The sequence below is a fragment of the Physcomitrium patens genome, chromosome 8, assembly GCF_059467195.1.
Source record: "Physcomitrium patens ecotype Gransden chromosome 8, ASM5946719v1, whole genome shotgun sequence".
Taxonomy (NCBI): Eukaryota; Viridiplantae; Streptophyta; class Bryopsida; order Funariales; family Funariaceae; genus Physcomitrium; species Physcomitrium patens.
The window spans coordinates 13,774,211-13,795,617 of record NC_143417.1 but is presented as its reverse complement, the minus strand read 5'-3'; positions in this window follow the sequence as shown (position 1 = coordinate 13,795,617).

The following is a 21,407-nucleotide window of genomic DNA, read 5'->3' as shown; positions in this document are numbered from 1 at the left end:
TTTTACAAAGTAGGCTTCTATTTATTTTATAAGGCCATAAATAAGATAAAATAAGATAGATTAGAAAAATAAAGAATATGAACATATGTAGAAAGAAGTTAAGAGTTTATTTTAAGAAAATTTAATTCAAAAAAGTAAAATTTGATATCCAAAGACGACTAATTATCAACTTGGGTCAAAATCAGACCCCAAGGCACAAAATTGGGCACCTACAGCAACTCTAAGGTTATTTTAGAGATTAAAGAGTAGGATTTGAAAGTAGATTTGAAAGAATTTCTTTGTGCATTGATTTTGAATGATTTGACTGTATAATGACTTTATAAGAGCTTTACAAAGTCAGAGTTGATTTGGATGATTTTTAAATTTGTGAAAATAAAGGATATTATGTTTTAGAAATTTTGTAAGTTTGGTAGTAGATGTATTATTTAAATTTCGAATAATTTTGAAAATAGTGATCTAAAAAATATACTATAAGTTGAGCTTGATTAAATGGTTAAATTGAAGATTATTAAATTTCAAGTAAGTTGAAGCCTTAGAAATTGGACTTTGATGGATATTTAGGATTTCTAAGATCTTCAACAATCTATTAATTGGATTGAAGTGAAATTTATATACAAGAATAATAGATTTAATTTTCTATATATATGTAAATTTTGAGAATAATTAAATGATGTGAGAAGGAGATATTAGCACTAAAAGTCCAGCATCAAGATTGAAGGAGGCTAGTTGACACCTAAGCGGATTTTTATATTTTTCTTCTATGTAGTAAGTTGAATTCTCTAAAAATTTTGTGTGCATATTGCAAACTTAGTTGTTGAAAAGAGTATAAAATTTTAAGTAAGATCAATAGTTTAATCAATAAATATTGAGGTTCTAAATTGTGCTAGGATTAAGTTGAGTTCCTTAGGTTTTGGTTAAGGTTTGGTTTAGAGTAGGGTTGAATTAAGATGTAGGATTTGATTAGAATTTAAGGTTGGACTAAGATTTATGATTTGGTTAGGATTTAGATTTGGATTAGGATTTAGGATTTTTTTATAATTTAGGATTTAGGATTTGGTTAAAATTTAGGATTTTGGATTTATTTAGGATTTAGGATTTGGTCTAGGATTTGATCGAAGTCCATTAGGATTTCAACTAGGATTAAATTAGGATTTAATTAAATTTTTTTTTATATATATTTGTGATTATTTTAATATTTCTTTAAGATTTCTTAACAATTCTTTTAAGATTTATTATGAATTTCTTTATAATTTGTTTAAAATTTTATATTATTTTTTATTATTTTATTAAGATTTCTTTTGAATTTGATTAAAGCTTGCTTAATATTATTAAAATTTAATTATAATTTATTTAATATTCTATTAGAACTAGGATTTTATTGTTGTAATTTCTATTCTACTTTCTATAGCTTGGTGCTTGGTACATTGTCAAGGAAGACTTTACGCAATACGACAATGTTAAGGTGTTCTTATAAAACTCTCAAACTAAAATTTAAAAAGTCAATTATTTGACTTCACAATAAAATCAATCGCTTAATTCAATGTTTAAGGATCACGTAAGTTGAGCATTAATTATTTAACCTCATATTATAATTTGTAGAGAAATTAGCTAACAAGTATAGCATTATCCTACTTAATATGAGTTATTAATTGTAAAAATTATGAAGCATATGACATCATTGATTGATTTCCTTGTCACAAAATATGGATCTTGTTGATTGCAACACAAATTGCATCATGTTCTCCATACATGGATCAAAACTCTATCAAAAAAGCCTCTGTATTATCCAATATTGGATTTCATTATTCAAAAAAAGATAAAAACTATGATAATGTTGAATTTAAAAGAAGTGTACCTATAAATCTAACTTATAATTTTGGAGCTAGATATCATTGAGGTTAAAGTTCAATCACAAGGTATACTTGATTAATAAATCTTTCAAATTAGGATTTTATACTATTTAACTTCTTAAGAATTACAACCTTTGGTTCTCTAATACTAGAAGAGTGTTCTATCATAGGAAAAAGAATATGATTTGGTACAGATATTGAATCAACTTTAATCATCTCTATATCTTAGCTCCCTACCATTTTTGTTTCTTCTTGTGGCAATAAATTGAGTTGATGCATTGCAAGCATTAATTTCTTCAATTGCTCTTACATTTGTCCCATTGTACTCTTCATTTCAAGAAGCTTTGCTATGATAATACTTAAAGAAGAAAAGATGTCTAATATCACTCAAAATAAATAGAAAAGAGGATTGAAAATAAATAAAATATTAAAAATAATATTAATTTAAAAGAAGGTCATCTACAACTTTTAATATAATTATATCTTATAAAAAATGAATAATCTATTTTTAATTAATAAAAGATAAAACTTTGATATTATAAGTATCCTCTTGTTAATCTATTAAGAAAAAGAACCTTATGAAAGTAAATAATCAAGTGAGACTTTTCTTCAAAAAGTATAATAAAATAAAAATAAGGATATATGTATATTAAAAAAATTAAAATGGCTACTAATAAAAAATCAAAAAATTAAAGACTCTTGAATCTAGTCTAAAGCAAGAAAGGTGTTGTTAAGAATAAAGAAAGCTTCACTCTTGCCTCTATATATACTATCCACCTAAAAACTACATGGCAACATTTTATAAGACTTCTAAGATGTATTCACTTTACAAGCTTTATGTCTTAATTTACAAGGAAAATTTTCTATTTGTGCATCTTATAATTAGCTTATTCTACAAGCTATCCACATATATAATATGTAGCTAACTTATTGACAAAGTTTCTAACCTAAAAGTCAATTATAAAGACACATAAAGTCAAAATCATATCTATAAAGTTTCTATGAAGCTATTTTAGAAGATATTATAAAATTAATCTATTATTTTATTTTTACTTATTTCTACCTAATTATACAGGTAGTTACTAGAATTTGTATGTATTTTCATGATAGTATGTCTATAACACTGCCTCAGTGCTTGTTGCATTCTTCTTTTTTAGCTTAGTGGATTTTTTTAAATCCACTTCTACTGCCATCAATGTTCTAGATCCAACTCTACTACTGAATGATTCTACTCCCATTTCAATGTCTCCACATTATGCTTCTCTCACTCTTCTCAATTTGCTAGATCTTATAGCTTTTGACTCTATAAGTCCATACATCTCTTTTTCAACTTACATCTCTTTAGTACTTCTTGTCTCTAAAAATTCTAAGCTAATCAACCATCTTCTCAATCTCTCTCTTTTCAATTATAGCTTTAATTTTAGCTATTTTCTAAATATTAGATTGAGATTGAAATTCATGCCTTATATAAGCCATCATACTCTTCTATCTTGATAATTTCAACTTCAATGTGATTCTCTACTCAATCTTGGCAATGACTTTGCTAACATTATTTAATAAAGTTTAATAGCACCTTTTTTATGTTGTAATTCAACTTGTATAAATTAAAAAGTTCTAATATTATGAAATCAGGCTCAAAATTATGATACTAACTTTTCAAAGCACTAATCTTCTTTTTGCAAGATTCCATTATATAAGAAAGCCTTATTTATAATTTTCATAGCTTTTATGGAATTCAAAACTTATAAATAAACTATCAATTTTTTCAAAGCTTATCATTGGAATATTTTTATTACTAATAAGTTTAATTTCTATGCTATCAATAGTACTTAGGTATATACAAAGCTTCTATATAATCATCATTTCATTGTTAGTTAGTGGATATTTAAGATTAAGTTGAACAATTCTACTTCTATTAATTATTACAAAGCTTAATTGGATACAACAAGATTTAATAAAATATATAACCTTAATTATATCAAAATATTTTCTTTGTTAGTCTATATGTAATCCATATATCTAATCTTAGCCTTGATTGAGTAATACAATCTTCACATCTGTTAGATCAACATAAAAACCTCTTTTTTGAATAGAATTCTATAAGAAGAAATATACATGGTTTTTTTTTTTTTTTTATGGCATCTCTCCTTCTTATCTTGGCCTTGTTTGTCAACTTCAAAGAACTTTATATGATTTGAAGTAGTATCTTTGATAGTATTTCCAAGTAATTGATTCTTTTCTTGCAACCATCGGATTTGTAAATTCCAAAGCAGATTGTAATGTGTATTTCTTTTGCCACAACTTATATTTTATAATTCTCACATTCTACGTTGATAATACTATGTATCAAGGATATGAACCTCAAAGACCTAAATTATCAATACACTCTTAAAATACTAAAAAAGACTAAAAAATCACTTAAAGATGATATAGTATTAAATTAGAATAGCTATTATAAAAGACAAGAAGATTAGAAAGTCTAAAAATAAAATTGAGGACTAAAAAGGCATTAACAAGAGTAAAGAAGGCTTTAGTCTTGCCTCCATATATATATTCTTAACTAGAAATTACATGGTAATATCCTATAAGACCTCCAAAACATATTCACTTTGCAAGACACTGTTAACGACAAGAACTCGATGAAAAAGCAATTCAGTTAAGTGAGCCTTCACTCAAAGAAAGGTAACAAAGTATAAATAAGCAAGTTTTTATATTGAAAGAGAAATTGGAATGGCTATTGCCAAAAGACAAAGAAACTAGAGACCCTTGAAACTAGATTGGAAGCAAGAAAGGAGTTGACAAGAGTGAAGAAAGCTTCATTCTTGTCTCTATATATACTATCTAACTAGGGACAACGTGGCGACGTTCTATAGGACCTCCAATATGTGTTGACTTTGTAGGACACATGCCTTGACTTACAAGAAAAGTTTTTGTACGTGTGGGCCACATAGTTAGCTTTGTCTTCAAGCTAACAACATATGTGGCACATGGCTAACTTGTTGACTACGTTTTTAATCCAAAAAGTCAATTAAAGACATCTTTAAAGTCAAAGTAGCATCTATAAAGCTTCTAAGAAGCTTCCATATCAAATACTATAGAATTAACTTACTTTTATTTACTTTTACTTATTTCTACATATTTGTATATGTAATTATGAATATGTCTATGACAGACACATATCTTAATTTGCAAGATAAGTTTTCTCAATGTATTCCACATAATAAGCTTATTCTATAAGCTACCAACTTGTAATGGACTTGTTGACTAAGTTTCTAACCTATCAATCAACTACAAACATATGTAAAGTCAATGTAGCATTTATAAAGCTTCTAGAAAGCTATTCTAGAAAATATACTAAAATAAATCTAATTTAATCTATTTCTATTTAATCGTATAAGTAAATATTAGAGTAAATATATATGTCAATATTATTATCCCCTCTTCCATGGACGAGTTCCATGAGAAGCAATCTTCATTTATTGAAGAAATGTAAGATGTGATGAATTGTATTTACCACGTATTCTGATCTTTGTTTTTTTTAAAGATAGTTGATAGGTCCTCTCAACCATGGATAATGTCTCAAATAAAGGTAGCAAGACTATCCTATTATTTGATTGTTATTGAGGCCTTTATAACTTCCTTTTAATAAAACATTTGAAAGACTATTAAGAGTTGTTTCTACTTCTAATAAAATCACCAAACATCGAGAGTGTCTTCTAAAGTCGTGATATCAAACATGTTATATTTTGCCATCTTTTCAAGATAAGATATGTCATTCTTGAGGAACTTCATTTTAATTATGCAGTCTTAAAGGTTGTAACAATTCCAATGTCTTATCTGATAAGTCAACAATTGAAAGCTTTTGAATTAAATCTATTAATTATTGGTTCTTTATCTCTTTAATATTACAAATACATAGAAGTTACAAATAAAGATAGAAGGTAGAATATTTTTTTTTTAGATCTTATTTCTTTTTATAATGAAGATTTTTTATTCTTTATCTTGATTTTGATGGATGTCAATGAAAAGCTTCAATTTTCTTTACTACATTTGTAATATTTTATGTTCACTTCCATGTACATTCATTTATATCATATCTATGCTAATGAATAAGTTATTTCAACCTATTTCGACATTTCCTTGAATCTAAGACTTTTTCTACTTCAAATTCTTGTTTATTATCCACTTTTATAGGAAAAAGTGGCATGTGTCTTTTTTTTTTGAGATATTCACTATTTTATATGGCTCAAGAAGAGATACGTGAAATATGGCATGGATCTTCATAGACTCTAATAGATATAATCAATAAGCAATAGGATTGACTTGTTTGCAAGTAAAAAAAGGTTCAAGCCTACAATATTCTAATTTATCACAAAGATAAGTAGTGTTGATATTATGATAGAATAATCATACCTTATCATCGACATTGAATTGTAATTATTCCTTGTAATAGGCATCTGCATTGATCTTTTGTCATTCTTGACCTCCCTTAAATTGAACCTTCATTGTTACATGTAACTTTGAAAAACGATTTGCCAAATCTTCTATCACATGATTATCAACTTTTAAAAAGTCAAAAGTATGAAGTTGTAGATGATAATTATAATTAAGAAAGAAAGGTATCTTTTGAATAAAAGGATATATTAAATTAATATATGCAAACTCTACCAATGAAAAAAGAGTTGTGTAATCATCTTGATGATAATTGATGGTATACCAAAAATACTGTTCCAAAACTAGATTCATCTATTTTGTTTGCCTATCAGTTTGAGGATACAAAGCCAAAGAGAACTTTATGTCTACTTTAAAAATCTTTAAAAAAATCTCCAAAATCTTGATATAAATTAAGTCTTTTTCATATGATATGATATAATATCAGTCAAGGACAAGAACTCGATGAAAAAACAATTCAGATAAGTAAGCCTTCACTCAAAGAGAGGTAACAAAATATATATAAACAAATATATATATTGAAAGAGGAACTGGAATGGCTATTACCAAAAGACAAGAAAATTAGAGACCCTTGAAACTAGACTAGAAGCAAGAAAGGAGTTGACAAGAATGAAGAAGCCTTCACTCTTGTCTCTATATATACTCTCTAACTAAGGGCTATGTGGCGACGTTCTATAGGACCTCCAATATGTGTTGACTTTGTAGGGCACATGCCTTGACTTACAAGGCAAGTTTTTCTACGTGTGGGCCACATAGTTAGCTTCATCTTCAAGCTAAAAACATGTATGGCACGTGGCCAACTTGTTGACCACGTTTCTAATCCAAAAATTCAATTAAAAACACCTATGAAGTCAAAACAGCATCTAGGAAGTTTCTAGGAAGCTTCTATATTAAATACTATAGAATTAACTTACTTTTACCTACTTTTACATACTTCTACCTATTTCTATGTATAATTATTAGCTTACATGATTATGGCCGTGACATTACCCCCCCTTCTAGGGACGAGTTCCACGAGGAGCGGTCTTCATATGTTGAGGAAATCTATGATGCGACGAATTGTATTCGCCACATACTCTGATCTCTGTTCTCTTCGAAGATGATTGATAGGGCCTCTCAACCATCGGTAGTGTCCCATACCAGGGCGGGAAGACCACCCAGTTATTTGATCATTGTTGAGGCCTTCGTAACTTCCTTCGAATAGAATATTTGGAACACCATTAAGAGTTGTTCCTACCTCTAGCAAAATCACCAAACATCGGAAGTCCCTTCCCAAATCGTGATACCAAACGCGTTGTATCTCACCATCTATTCGAGGAAGAACATGTCGTTCTTAAAGATCTTCATCTCGATTGCATCGTCTTGAAGGTTGTGACAATCGTAATGTCTCGTCCGGCAGTTCAGCAAATGAAGGCTCTTAAGTTGAATCCGCTGCTTGTTGGTTCTCCATCTCCTGAGCGCCACTACTACAACGAAGCTACGAATAAGAATTGAAAGAAAAATGTTATCTTGCCTAGATGTTGTTTCTTTTATAAAGAAAGTTTTCATCTTGATTTTGATGGATGTCGTCGATGAAAAGCCTCCATCGCCTTTGTTGCATTTGTAAGCTTCTTTATTGGCTCCCATGTGCATTCACTAATACCATATCCGTGCCAATGGACAAGATATTCTAATTTATTTTGGTGTCGCCTTGAATCTAAGACTTCTTCTACTTCAAATTCTTCATTATTGTCCACTTCTATAGGAGGAGGTGGAGCTTGTCATCTTCTTGGTATGTCCACAGTCTTGTATGGTTCAAGAAGAGATACGTGTAATACTGGGTGGATTTTCATTGACTCTGGTAGATCTAAACGATATGCAACTAGATTGATTTGTACAGAAATAGAAAATGGTCCGAGCCTTCGATAGTCCAACTTATCACAAGGACGAGTGGTCTTGATATTGCGACGAAGTAGCCATACCTTATCACCCAAGACGAATGATGGTTGTTCCTTTCGATAGACATCCGCATTGGCCTTTTGTTGTTCTTGAGCCTCTTTTAACTACGCCTTCATCATTGCATGTAGCTCTGATAAATGAATTGCCAAATCTTTTGCAGAAGGATTATCAACTTTTGAAAAGTCAAAAGTATCAAGTCGTGGATGATAACCATAATTAGCAAAGAAAGGTGTTTGCTTTGTAGAAGAGTGTACCGTATTATTGTAAGCAAACTTTGCCAATGGCAAAAGAGTTGTCCAATCATCTTATTGGTAATTAATGGTACATCTTAAATATTACTCAAAAACTTGATTAACACGCTCCGTTTGTCCATCAGTTTGAGTATGGAATGCCGAAGATAGTTTTATATCCACTTTAAGAATCTTGAAAAGAGTCCACCAAAATCTTGATACAAATTGAGTTCTCCTATCTGATATAATATCCTTGGGTAATCCATGATAGCGATAGATATTGTCAAGAAAGAGCTTAGCTGTTTCTTCACCTGTGATAGATTTTGTACATGGTACAAAATGTGCCATCTTGGTAAAACGATCTACTATCACGAATATAGAGTCATAAGAACGTGAGATTGGAAGATCTGTGATGAAGTCCATAAAAACAGAAGACCATGGTTTTTCTGGAATAGGTAATGGCTGAAGAAGTCCAAAAGGTCGATGACGAGGAATTTTCGATCTTGAGCAAACATCACATGATTGTACAAAATCTTTGACTGCCTTCCACATTTGAGGCCACCAAAAATCCCTAGATATCAGCTCCAAAGTCTTATTATATCCGAAATATCCTACTGCTGGAAAGTCGTGACGAGCTTGAAGAACACGTAAACGTGCTTCTCCTTCTGGAACATATAGGCGTCCTTCGAAATAGAGTAGGTTGTTCTTGAATTCAAGAGAACCGTTCTTTGCTGCTCAAAAGCTGCATCTCCTTCTTTTGGTACAAGATAAGAACGTCTAGACAAGGCATCGGATAAACCTTGTTGTTTTTCTAGCCGATAAGTGATGATAAACTCGAATCTTGATAAAGACATGCTCCAACGAGCTTGGCGACAATTCAATACGCATGCTGACATAAAATATTCGAGGTTCTTGTGATCCGTATACACGGTGACTGGATTAGAAGTGCCTTCTAAATAATGATGCCATTCTTGAAAAGAATCCACAATTGCAAGAAGTTCTTTATCGTGGATCTCATAATTGATTTCTACTAGTGAGAATTTTTTTGAATGAAAGGCTACTGGATGAAGTTTGTCATCTGTTCCCATTTGTGATAAAACCGCACCCAGAGCAAAGTTCGATGCATCTGTTTCCATAAAGAATGCTTTGGAAAAATCAACACGATATAAGATTGGTGCAGAAACAAACGTTGTCTTTAAAGCTTCAAAAGCAACTTCTACTTCTTCATTCCATTGGAGTTTGTCTTTACAAGTCAAATGTGTAAGTGGAGCTGCAACTCGAGAGAAGTCTTTGATGAAGATCCGATAGTAGTTGGCAAATCCCAAAAAATATTGGACATCTCTTACCGTTTTTGGGGTCTTCCAATCTATAATAGTTTGAACTTTCTTAGGATCCATCATAAGTCCATCATTTGAAATGATGTAACCTAAGAAATCAACTTGAGTAGTGTGGAATATACACTTTTCTATCTTGGCATAGAGTCCTGCATCTCTTAATTTTTGTAATACATGACAAACATGAAGTTCATGTTCTTCTGGATTCTTAGAATAGATCAAGATGTCGTCTAGATAACATACCACAAAATCGTCCAAAAACTCTCGAAAAACATCATTCATTAGATGTTGAAAAGCTGCTGGTGCATTTGTAAGTCCAAAAGGCATGACATTGTATTCAAAATGTCCATATCTAGTTTGAAACGCAATCTTGCATTCATCTCCTTCTTTGATGCATACTAGATTGTATGCTCCCTGAAGATCTATTTTTTTATAGATCTTAGCTTGATTCAGCTGATCAAGAAGTTCGGATATTAAAGGTAGTAGATACCTATTTTTGATGGTAATCTTGTTGAGTCCTCGATAATCAACACACATCCGCAATGATCCATCTTTTTTCTTCACAAATAGAATTGGAGCTCCTGCTGGAGATTTAGAATGGCGTATGAAATTCTTGGCTAGATTTTCTTCAATAGACTCCTTGAGTTCAGCCAACTCATTTTGTGATAAACTATAGATTGGTCCGAATGGCAGTTGTGCTCCTTCTTGAAAGTCAATTGAGCAATCATAGGGACGATGTTTCGGGAGTGTATCCGCATTCTTTTTTTCAAATACATCTTGAAATTCTTGATATTGGCTTGGAATGCCACTTGAAGTCTTTTCACCAGTAGAAACGGGTGTAGCATAAATAATGTATGGTGATTCTTTCATAGCAGCATGCAAGAAAGCTTTTGCACCTATAAATACGGGTTTAATTGAACTGGATTTATGACTCTCTACTTGCTTAATTACACTGTTAGTTATACTTTTAGAGAAAGTAAGAGTTCGGAAAATCCAGTCTATTTGAGGGTTGTATTTTTCTAACCACGATAAACCTAAGATGATTGGATTAGATGGAGATCTAATGATATTAAATACTACAAAACTATTATGACCATTGATTATTACTTCTATAGGAAGGGTTTCGTGAGTAATATCTCTAGAAGACAATGGACGACCATCTATGACTTCTACATGAACAGGTTTGGTTTTCTGTACTAAAGATATGCTATGTCTTTTAGTAAATTCTTCATCTAAAAAACACGCTAAGGCTCCTGAATCTAACAAGGCAGAGACTTTGTAATGTTTAGGTCCTAAAATAATATTTAATGTAAAACAAGGAGAGGGCTCTGAGGAGAGAATAAGACCTTTACTAGAAGTTGTGCAAGGTTCGAGCCGCACGGTCCCTATTGTAGCTGGACAAATTCGTTTTCCGACATATTATCTTCTTTCATAGCCATACTCCTCATTTTGTGATTGCGTCGTTTCTTTGGACAATGTTGAGCAGTGTGCTTTGGTTCTCCGCAATATAAACATAATCCTTCTTGACGACGACGAGTCTTTTCTTGCTTAGTAAGAGGTTTGAAACGTACTGCATTAATTTGCATATCCTCTACTTCGGAATGTATGTGTTGAAGAGGTTTTGGTGTTGCCATTGAATTATAGTAACGTTGAGGTCCACTTGTACGGTTCTCAAATCGAAATTCAAAAAGGCGATTGTCGCACTTCACGGCAAAGTCAATTGCTTGACTCAATGTTTGAGGATCAGGTAAGTTGAGCATTAATTTTTTTACCTCATATTGTAATCCATAGAGAAATTGGCTAATAAGTGCAGCATCATCCCACTTGATATCAGTTGTAAGTTATCGAAATTGTGAAGCATATAACGTTACTGATCGATTGCCTTGTCATAAAATACGGATCTTATTAGTTGCAACACGAATTGCATCATGTTCTCCATACATGGATCGAAACTCTGCCAAAAAAGCCTCTAGATTATCCAATATTGGATCTCGTCGTTCAAGAAAAGATGAAAACCACGATAGTGCCGAACCTCAAAGAAGCGTACCAATGAATCTAACTTGTGATCCTGGAGTTGGATAGCTTTGGGATTGAAGTTCAATTACAAGTTGCACTTGATTGATAAATCCTCAAAACTTGGATCCGGTGCCATCAAACTTCTTGGGTAGGGTAATTCTTGGTTCTCTAACATTTGAAGGACGTTCCACCATAGGGAAAAGGACATGGTTTGGTGCAGATGTTGAAGCAGCTCCAACCATTTCTATATCTTCACTTCTTGCCAATCTTGTTGCTCCTTGTGGTGGTAAATTGAGTTGATGCATTCCAAGCATTAACTCCCTCAATTGCTTTTGCATTTGTGCCATTGCACTCTTCATTTCAAGAAGTTCTGCTATGATAATACTTAGAAGAGAGAAGATGTCTAATATCGCTCAAGACAAATAGAAGAGAGGACTTGCGGACAAAGAAAATACTAAGGACAATATCAGCTTAGAAGAGGGTAATTCGCAACTTCTAATACGCTTATAACTTATCAAGAAAAAGGGGTAATCCACTCTTAATCAAGATTAGATAAAGCTTTGATATTGTAGGTGTACTCTTGTCAATCTGTCAAGGACAAGAACTTGATGAAAAAACAATTCAAACAAGTAAGCCTTCACTGAAAGAGAGGTAACAAAATATATATAAACAAGTATATATATTGAAAGAGGAACTGGAATGGCTATTGCCAAAAGACAAGAAAACTAGAGACCCTTGAAACTAGACTAGAAGGAAGAAAGGAGTTGACAAGAGTGAAGAAGCCTTCACTCTTATCTCTATATATACTCTCTAACTAGAGGCTACGTGGCGACGTTCTATAGGACCTCCAATATGTGTTGACTTTGTAGGGCACATGCCTTGACTTACAAGACAAGTTTTTCTACGTGTGGGCCACATAGTTAGCTTGGTCTTCAAGTTAACAACATGTATGGCACATGGCCAACTTGTTGACCACGTTTCTAATCCAAAAAGTCAATTAAAGACACCTATGAAGTCAAAACAACGTCTAGGAAGTTTCTAGGAAGCTTTCATATTAAATACTATAGAATTAACTTACTTTTACCTACTTTTACTTACTTCTACCTATTTCTATGTATAATTATTAGCTTACATGATTATGGCCGTGACAATATCTTTGAGCAATCCATAATAACAATAGATTTTATCAAGAAAAATCTTATCTATTTTTTTGCATGCGATAGATTTTGTATATTATACAAAATGTGCCATTTTAGTAAAACAATCTACTATCACAAATATAAAATCATACAAACCTAAAATTAAAAGATCTGTAATAAAATCCATAGAAATAAAATATTATAATTGTTTTAATATAGATAATAGTTAATAAAGTCCATCAAATCAATGGCAAGGAATTTTGGATCTTCAACAAGTATTACATGATTATACAAAGTCTTTGAATATCTTCTATATTCGAGGCGACAAAAAATTTCTACATATTAGTACCAAAATCATGCTATATCCAAAATATCTGGTTGTTAGAAAGTCATGATGAGCTTAAAAAACATGTAATTATACTTCACCTTTTGAAATATATAATCATCCCTCCAAGTAGAGTAGTTTATTTTTGAACTTAAATTTGAAAATATCATAAGACTTAAAAGAATTATTTTTGATATTATAGACTAGAGGATTAGCAAACATACTTAATTGAATTTACTTTACAAAGGTTGAATCAACAATCAATGTTAATTTTATTATTCAAAGGTAAAAATGCTTCGACTTTAAGAAGATCATTCTTTATTAAACAAAAGATGCATCTCCTTCTTTTGGTACAAAATAAGAATATCTAAAAAAGATGTTTAACAAACCTTGTTATTTTTTGGATTGATAAATGATCTTGAAATCAAATCTCGATAAAGACATGCTCCAATGAGCTTAGTGACGATTCAAAACACATGCCAATATGAAATATTTGAGATTCTTATGATCTATATGCATGGTGACTCAACTCAAGGTACCTTCTAGAGAATAATATCTTGAAATGAAGCCATAATTAGAAAGAACTCTTTATCATGGATCTCATAATTAATCTTGGATATTAAAAATTATTTAAAATAGAAAACTATTAGATAGAATTTGTTATTTTTTTTCATTTGTAAGAATATTGTACTCAAAGAAAAGTCTAATGCATCTATTTTTATAAAAAAATGCCTTGAAGAAGTTGAATTGATATATAATTGATACAAAAATAAACTTCAATTTTGATATATGAAACATTGTTTTGGCTTCTTTACTTGACTCAAGTTTGTTTTTACAAGTCAAACGTGTAAGTGGAGCTACAATTTGAAAAAAAAATCTTGATAAAGATTCAATAGTAATGGGTAAAGTTCAAAAATCATATTACATCTCTTATTGTTCTTAGAATCTTCAAATCCATAATAGTCTGGACTTTTTTCAGATTCAATAATAGTCTTTTATTGAAAATAATGTATTATAGGAAGTCAACTTGAGTAGTGGAGAAGACACACTTTTTTAATTTAGTACATAATCTTACATCTTTAAGTTTTGTAATATACATCAAATATAAACTTCTTCTTTTTTTGTATTCTTATAGTAGATAAAGATGTAATCAAAATAATAAATGATAAAATTATCAAAAAATTCACAAAAGATATCATTCATTAGATATTAAAAAGTAGCTAGTGCATTTGTAAGTCCAAAAGGCATGACATTATATTTAAAATATCCATACTTGATTCAAAACATAGTTTTTTATTTATCTCATTCTTTAATACATACTAGATTATATATTTTTTGTAGATCTATTTTTATATAGATCTTTGCTGAATTGAGTTGATAAAGAAGTCTTGAAATCAAAGATAGAAGATACTTATTTTTTATATTAATCTTATTGAGTCTTTGATAATCTACACATATTTGTAGAGATCATTTTTTTTTTCTTTACAAATAAGATAAGAGCCCCAATATGAGATTTAGAATCACATATGAAATTCTTAGCCAAATTCTCATCAATTTATTCTTTGAGTGGGATTCATTTTGTAATAAGTTATAGATTGGTCCAAATGGTGGTTGAGTTCCTCCTTGAAGATCAATGGAACAATCATAAGGACGTTGCTTTGAAAGAATATCTACATTCTTTTTTTCAAAAACATCTTAGAAATATTGATACTAGCTAAGAATACTACTTAATATATTTTCACCATCAAAAATAAGCGTGGCATATATAGTAAAAGATGACTCTTCTTTTGTGGCATACATAAAAGCTCTTATACCTACCAATAAGTGTTTAGATATACTAGACTTATATATTTTTACTTGACTAATAAGATTTTGGATTAAACTATTAGAAAAATTAAGATTATAAGAAATCCATTCAATCTAAGGATTATATTTTTTTAACCAAGATAATTCTTAAATAATCAAATTGAATAAAGATCTTATTATATTAAATATTATTATACTATTATGATCTTTAATTGCTACATATAAAGAAATAGTCTCATGCATAATATCTTCCAAAGATAGTAAATGATCATCTATGAGTTATATATGAACGGATTTAATTTTCTTGATTAATAAAACATCTTTTTTTTTGATAAATTCTTTGTTTATAAAACAGGCTTAGGCTCTTGAATCTAAAAAAATTAACATCTTGTGATTTTTTTGTCTTAAATAAACTTCTATTCTAAAACAAAGTAAAGAGTCTCAAAAAAGAATAGGACCTTTACTAGGAATTATTGAAGATTCTAGCCGTGTGGTTCCAATTGTAGTTGGAGAAACTCATTATGCGACACATCATCTTTTTTGGCAACTATGCTTCATATTTTATAATTATATTATTTTTTTGGATAATTTCAAGCAATGTATTTAGTTTCTCTACAATATAAGAATAAGTCATTTTTATGTTGTTGAGTCTTTTTTTGCTCTATGAAAAATTTAAAATATATCGTATCAATTTACTTTGATTCTAGCCTTAATAAATAAGTTACCAAAAAATTGAGAGCTACCATCATTATTTGATTTATTCCTCTTTAAAAAAATATTTGTTCTTGACATCTTTCAAATAATTGATTGTTGTATACAATGGCTTGAGCAATAAATTGTTCTAGAGATTTTTCTTTTGACATTGTCAATAAAAAAATCTTTGACATTATCCTTCAATCCATATTGCAATTGATTAATAAGGCTTTTCTATTCTAGTCCATATTGCAAATTAGGTTTTGGAATTCAGCAGCATATATGGTGGTTGATTGTGATCTTTGTCGTAAAATAAAAGTTTGATCTTTGTTACTCTTTTTTAATCATTTTTTTCAAATATAGCCATAAATAATTCTTGAAATGAATTTAAATCATAAATAAGTAATGAATCCTTTCTATTAAAGGTACAAACTAAGAAAAAATACTTTCTAATAGAAATGCACCTATAAATCCTACTTGAATAAATCCATCAAGGTATTGGAAGAAATGTAACTTTAAATACAACTTGACTTATTGCAAAAATCTTCAAAATTTTGATCTTGTTCTATCAAACTTTTCAAACATATTAATCCTTGTTCCTATCATACTTATAAAAGAAAACTTCTTAAATTTTGTTGTGAGATTGATCTACTTGCTTTTTTTAAGTACATAATTTCTTGACGCAGATTTGGATTTTTTTTTATAAGCATAAGAATAGTACATCCATGATTCATATTAGAAATACACAAGATTTCTACTCTTAGAGAGTTAACAAGCTCATGAAGATCTATAATAGTTGCAAATTTATTCTTACTTCTATTGAAAGTAGCATCTATAATCTTTCCTTCCATAGGTAACTCAAACAAATTCAAAAGTTAAATTAGAAGAGGATAATTTGCAACCTCTATTATCAAATGAAAATTCCCACAAAAAGAGATAATCCACTTTCTTTAAAGAAAAAATTAGTATTAAAAAATAAGATTGTTTTTTTAGAAGTGGATAATTTGCAACCTTCAAAATATAATAATAGAAGTAGAATAATCAACTCACTATTCAAATAAGATAGAAATAATAAATTAGCACTTTTATCAAACTATCAAGGATATGGATCTTGAAAAAATAAAACTTCAATACACTCTAGTGTTATTCAAAAGAACTAAAAAATCACTCAAAGATGATATAGTATTAAATTAGAATGACAATTACCAAACATAAGAAAACTAAAAAATCTTTAAATAAGACTAAGAACTAGAAAGGCATTGACAAGGGTGAAGATAGCTTTACTCTTGCCTCCATATATACTCTTAATTAAGAACTACATGGCAATGTTTTATAGGACCTCCAAAACATGTTGACTTTGAAAGATACATATCTTAACTTATAATGCAAGTTTTTTATATGTATGCCATATAGTTAGCTTATTTTGTAAGCTATTAATATGTGGTTGACTTATTGATCAAGTATCTAATCTACCAATCAATTATAAATATATATAAAGTCAAAGCAACATCTATAAAGCTTCTAGGAAGCTCTTTCAATTAATATATTGAAATAAATATAGTTTTATCTACTTCTACTTAATCATATAGATAAATATTAGAATAAATATATATATCCATGATATTACATGTTAAGTATATAAAAGAAATTACAACTTAAAAAAATTTCTTAATGAAGATTTGATAATAATTGGCAAATCCAAAAAAATATTGTATATCTCTAACTATTTTTGGGACCTTCCAATCTATGATAGTATGATCTTTCTTACGATCCATCATTAATATTTTATTGAAAATAATGTATCCTAAAAAATCAACTTAAGTAATATGGAATAAATACTTTTTAGTTTTTTCTATAATCTTACATCTCTAAGTTTTTGTAATATACAACAAACATGAAATACATGTTCTTTTATATTTTTAGAGTAGATTAGAATGTCGTCTAAATAACTAACAATAAAATCATCAAGCAATTCATAAAGACAACATTCATAAGATGTTGAAAAGTAATTGATGCATTTGTGAATCCAAAAGACATTATATTATATTCAATATGTCTATACCTAGTTTAAAAACCAATCTTCTATTCATTTCTTTTTTTGATACAGACCACATTGTATGCTCTTCATATATCTGTTTTTATATAGACCTTTGCTTAATTGAAGTGGTCAGAAAGTCTTAAAATCAAAGGTAAGGGATATCTATTCTTGATGGTGATCTTGTTAAGTCTTCATTAGTCTACACATATCCGCCATAATCCATCTTTTTTCTTAATAAATAAGATAGAAGTTGTTACCGGAGATTTCAAATAGACTATGCAGTTTTTAGCCAAATTCATATTAATGTACTCCTTTAATGCAACCAATTCATTTCGGAAGAAGCTGTAGATCAATTTGAATGGTTGTTGAGCTCTTTCTTATAAATCAATTGAAGAATCATAGGATTGATGCTTAGGAAGAATATTTGTATTTTTCTTTTCAAAAACATCCTAAAAATCTTCATATTGGCTAGGAATACCACTTGATGTCTTTTATCAATAAAAAATGGATGTAATACATATAGCAAAAGATGACCTTTCTTTTACTGTATGCATGAAAGCTCTTGCACCTACTTGTAATGGTTTGGATATACTAGGCTTATTTATTTCTACTTCACTATCAAAATTTTAGATCAAATTATAAAAAAAAATTAAAGTTGTAACAAATCCAATCTATTTGAGGATTATACTTTTTTAACCACAATAATGCTAAAATAATTGGATTACAAGGAGATCTAATCATATTGAATATTATTGTAGTATTATGATCTTTAATTGTTACATCTAAAGAAATAATCTCATGAGTAACATGTTTAGAAGATAAAAAATGATCATCTATGACTTTTATATGTACAAATTTAGAATTCTTGTCTAAAAATATTTCTTATTTTTTGACAAAGTCTTTAATTATAAAATATGCTGAGGCTCTTGAATCTAATAATGTAAAGATTTTATAATTTTTTATGTCCTAAACATACATCTATTATAAAACAAGGTGAAGAATGTGAGAAGAAGATAAGACCTTTACTAAATGTTGTATATGATTTCAGTAGTACGATTACTATTGTAGCTAAAGAAACTTGTTTTTTGGCATATTGTCTTCTTTAATAATTGTGCTTGTTATTTTGTAATTGTATTGCTTCTTTGGATAATATTGAGTAATATTCTTAGTTTTTTTACAATATAAGCACAAATCTTCTTAATAACGTCAAATCTTTTTTTCCTTAGTAAGAGATTTAAAATGTATTGTATTAATTTACATTGGTTTCAACCTTGACATATATATTCATGAAAACTTGAAAGTTAATATCATTACTTTGCTTGTATTTTTCTAGCCAAAATTTTATTTTTGATATCTTTTAAATAATTGATTTTTGCATGTAATGGCTTGAACAATAAATTCTTCCAAAGTTTATGCTTTTGATAATATTAATAAAAAAATCTTTAACCTTATCCTTCAATCTATATCAAAATTAATTAATGAGGGCTTTATTATTCTAATCCATGTTGCAAGCAAGATTTTAGAATTTAGCAACATATGTGGTAGCTAACTGTGATCCTTATCATAAAGATAAGAGCTTGATTTCCACTATTCTTTTTCAATTACTATCACCAAATGTAGCTATAAATACTTTTAGGAATGAATTCAAATCATAAAAGAATTATGAATTTTTTTCTATTAATGGTACAAATCAAGAAAGAGTACTTTTAAATAAAAATATACCTATGAATTTAGCTTGAGTAAATCTATTAGGATATTGGAAGGGATACAAGCTTAAATAGAAATTTACTTGTTGTAAAATTCCTTGAAATTTTCATCTCATTCTATCAAACTTACTAGTCATACTAATCTGTATCCTTGTCATACTTATAGAAGCAAAACTTTTTGGATTTGGTTGTGAAGTCAATCAACTTGCTTCTTTCAACTACATAATTTCTTAACTTAAATTTTGAACTTCATCCATAGGCATAGGATTAGTGTTTATATGGTTGGTGCTACTAATGCATGAAATTTCCACTTTAAGAGTGTTGACAAGTTTGTGAAGATCTATAATAGTTTTAAATTTATTCTTATTTCTATTGAGTGTAGCATCTATGATTTTTCCTTCTATTTCAAATATCTTAATAAATCCACAAGTCAAATTAGAAGAGAATAATCTACAACCTCTAATATAAAATGAAAATTTCCACAAAGTGGCATAATTTGTTTTTTTCGAAAAAAAAAATAATATTAGAAAACTCAATAGTTTATTTAAAAGTGGATAATCTTCAAGCTTTAAAATACAATAATAGAAGTAGGATAGTCCACTCACTTCTAAAATAAGATAAGAATAATAAATTAGCATTCTTATCAAATTATCAAAGTCATAAACTTCAAAAAACTAAAATGCCAATACACTCTTATAATACTCAAAAAGACTAGAAAGTCTTGAAATAAGACTAAGGACTAAAAATACATTGACAAGAGTAAAGAAGGCTTCACTCTTGCCTCCATATATACTCTTAAGTAGGAATTATGTGGCGATGTCCTATAGGACCTTCAAAATGAGTTGACTTTGCAAGACACGTATCTTAACTTACTGTCACGGACATACATATAATTACCTATATGAATAGATAAAAGTATGTAAAAGTAGATAAAAGTAGGTTAATTGTGTAATATCTTCTAGAGAAGCTTCTTAGAAGCTTCATAGACGCTGCTTTGACTTTATAGGAGTCTATAGTTGACTTTTAGGCTAGAAACTTGGTCAACAAGTTAGCCATGTACCACACATGTTGGAAGCTTAAAGAACAAGCTAACTACGTGGTCCATCCATAAAAAACTTGCCTTGTAAGCAAAGGCATGTGGCCTAGAAAGTCAACATATATTGGAGGTCTTATAGAACATCGCCATGTGGCTTCTAGTTAGATAGTATATATAGAGGCAAGAGTGAAGCCCTCTTCACTCTTGTCAACTCCTTTCTTGCTTCTAGTCTAGTTTCAAGGGTCTCTAGTTTTCTTGTATTTTGGCAATAGCCATTCCAGTTTCTTTCTTAATATACATATTTCTATTTTGTCCTATTTTTTTTTGAGAAAAGTCTCACTTACTCTTTAGCTTTCATCGAGTTCTTGTCCTTGACAGATTGACAAGAGTACACTTACAATATCAGAGCTTTGTCTTTTCTTGATTAAGAGTGGATTACCCTTTTTTCTTGATAAGACATAAGCGCATTAGAAGTTGCGGATTACCCTCTTTTAAACTGATATTGTTCTTAGTATTTTCTTTGTTATCAATTCCTCTCTTCTATTTGTTTTGAGCGTTATTAGACATCTTCTCTTTTCTAAGTGCTACTATGGCAGAGCTTGTTGAAATGAAGAGTGCAATGGCACAGATGCAAGAACAATTGAGGGAGTTAATGCTTGCGATGCATCAACTCAATTTACCACCACAAGGAGTAACAAGAATGGTAGGAAGTGAAGATATAGAGATGATTGGGGCTGCTTCAACATCTGCACCAAACCATGTCCCTTCTCCCAGAATGGAACACCCTTCGAGTGTTAGAGAACCGAGAGTGGCCTTGCCCGAGAAGTTTGATGGTACCAGATCC